The sequence below is a fragment of the Theropithecus gelada genome, chromosome 19 (assembly GCF_003255815.1).
Source record: "Theropithecus gelada isolate Dixy chromosome 19, Tgel_1.0, whole genome shotgun sequence".
Taxonomy (NCBI): domain Eukaryota; kingdom Metazoa; phylum Chordata; class Mammalia; order Primates; family Cercopithecidae; genus Theropithecus; species Theropithecus gelada.
Window position 1 is genome coordinate 34717011 of NC_037687.1, and position 2762 is coordinate 34719772.

Below are 2762 nucleotides of genomic sequence, written 5' to 3' on the forward strand. Positions count from 1 at the left end.
CATGGCCTGTCCACGCTGTCGTTCGACGCGGAGTTTTCTGGGTAATGTAGTTCCCTAAGTAAGAAGGCGGGTAAAGGGCGCGCTTCCCAGAAGCGCTTCTGCAGGAAAAGCCCAACTCCACGTCAGGAGTACCTTAAAGAGGTGCGTCCTAACTGGTGTGGTGGCTCCCACCTGTAATTCCACCAGTTTGGGAGGCCAAGTCACAAGGATCATTTGAGGCCAGGAGTTAGAGATTAGCTTGAGCAACAAAGCAAAATCCTGTCTCTACCAAAAATAAAAAATATTAGCGAGGTGTGGTCGGGCGGGCCTGTGATCCCAACTGACCCAAGGTTGGGGTTAGGTTTAGGGAGCCTGAGGAGGGAGGATCGCTTGAGCTGGGAGTTCGAAGCTTCGGTAAGCCGAGATCGTGCCACTGCACTCCGGCCTGGGCAACAGAGCCAGACCTCTCCTCTAAAAAATAAAAATAAGGGCCGAGTACAGCGGCTCACACCTGTAATCCCAGCACTTTGGGAGGCCGAGGCGGGTGGATCACCTGAGGTCAGGAGTTCAAGACCAGCCTGGCCAACATGGTGAAACCCCGTCTCTACTAACAATACAAAAATTAACCGGGCGTGGTGGCATGCGCCTGTAATCGCAGCTACTCAGGAGGCTGAGGCAGGAGAATCTCTTGAACATGGGAGGCGGAGGTTGTGATAAGCCGAGATGGTGCCCCTGCACTCCAGCTGGGCAACAGAGCAAGACTCCATCTTGGAAAAAATATATAAATAAATACATAAAAGATGGCAGATCTTTCTACTGGGCAGAGGATCATCCTGCCTTAGAACTGATATTGAGATTTCTTGGGATTATTGGCTGTAACTGATTACCCTAGTGTATGGAAAAATATTATTTCAGAGTTAGTGTAGATGCTCCCAAAGGCAGATCCAAATTCACCTATCATTTCAAATGGTCCTTCAGATGCAAAATTATTCCACTGGAAGCAGGGATTAATGCAAATGTTCATAACCATTATTGTATTGTTAAAATGAATGTGTAAACACCCAGCGGGTTCATTTTGTCCACTGCCCAAACAGCCAATTTATCAGGACAGGGGAATTGCAAAAGAAAAAGAGTTTGATTCACATAGAGTTGGATGAACAGCAGACTGGAGACTTATTAATATTACTCAAATCAGTCTCCCCGAAAATTGGGAGACCAGGTTTTTTGCTGTTGTTTGTTTTTTGAGACGGAATTTTGTTCCTGTTGCCCAGGCTGGGGTGCAATGTCATGATCATGGCTCACTGCAACCTCTGCCTCCTGAGACTGGGGTTTTTTAAGGATAATTTGGTAGATAGGGGGCCATGAAGTTGGCAGTGCTGATTGGTTGGGTCGGAGATGAAATCATAGGGAGTCAAAGTTGTTATCTTGTGCTGAGTGGGTTCTGGGGGAGGGGGAGGCACAAGACGAGATGATCCAGTTTATCCATCTGAGTGGTGCCATCAGATCCATCAAGTTCAGGGTCTGAAAAATATTTCCAGCACCAATCTTAGCTTTTACAATAGTGATATTATCCCTAGGAACAACTGGGGACGTTTAGAGTCTTGTGGCCTCTAGCTGCATGACTCCTACATGATAATTTCTAATCTGTGGGGCCCTAATAACTCAGTAAATTAACAGGAATTGGGAAGGAGCCAGGCTGTCAGAACAGGAACCTAACCCCAGCTGCAACCTCTTTGTGTGAAGAAACCACAGCTGTCAGAAGTGTTTAACAGAGCAACTCCATCTTGAATAGGGGTTGGGTAAAATGAGGCTGAGTCCTACTGAGCTGCATTCCCAGATGGTGTAGGCATTCTAAGTTACAAGATGACATAGGATGTCAGCACAAGATACTAAGGGAGGAGACCACCCCTCATATTGTCTTATGCCCAATTTCTGCCTCCAAAGAAAGAAGAAGTAAAAACTAAAAGGCAGAAATGAAATCCACAGGCAGACAGCCCGGCGCCGCACCCTGGGCCTGGTAGTTAAAGATCCACCCCTGATCTAACTGGTTATGTTATCTATAGATTGCAGACATTGTATAGGAATGCACTGTGAAAATCCCTATCTTGTTTTGTTCCGATCTAATTACCGGTGCATGCAGCCCCCAGTCACGTACCCCCTGCTTGCTCAATCAATCACGACCCTCTCAAGTGCAACCCCTTCGAGTTGTGAGCCCTTAAAAGAGACAGGAATTGCTCACTCCGGGAGCTCGGCTCTTGAGACTGAAGTCTCACCGATGCCTCTGGCCGAATAAACCCCTTCCTTCTGTAACTCGGTGTCTGAGGAGTTTTGTCTGCCTCTCGTCCTGCTACAATACAGGCCATAAAGACGTTGCTGATAAAACAGGTTGAAGTAAAGAAGCCGGCTAAAACCCACCAAAACCAAGATGGCGATGAGAGTGACCTCTGGTCGTCCTCGCTGCAACACTCCCACCAGCGCCATGACAGTTTACAAATGCCATGGCAATATCAGGAAGTTACCCTATATGGTCTAAAAAAAGGAGGCATGGGCCGGGCGCGGTGGCTCAAGCCTGTAATCCCAGCACTTTGGGAGGCCGAGACGGGCGGATCACGAGGTCAGGAGATCAAGACCATCCTGGCTAACACGGTGAAACCCCGTCTCTACTAAAAATACAAAAAACTAGCCGGGCGAGGTGGCGGGCGCCTGTAGTCCCAGCTACTCGGGAGGCTGAGGCAGGAGAATGGCGTAAACCCAGGAGGCTGGAGTGCAGTGGCCCTGAGATC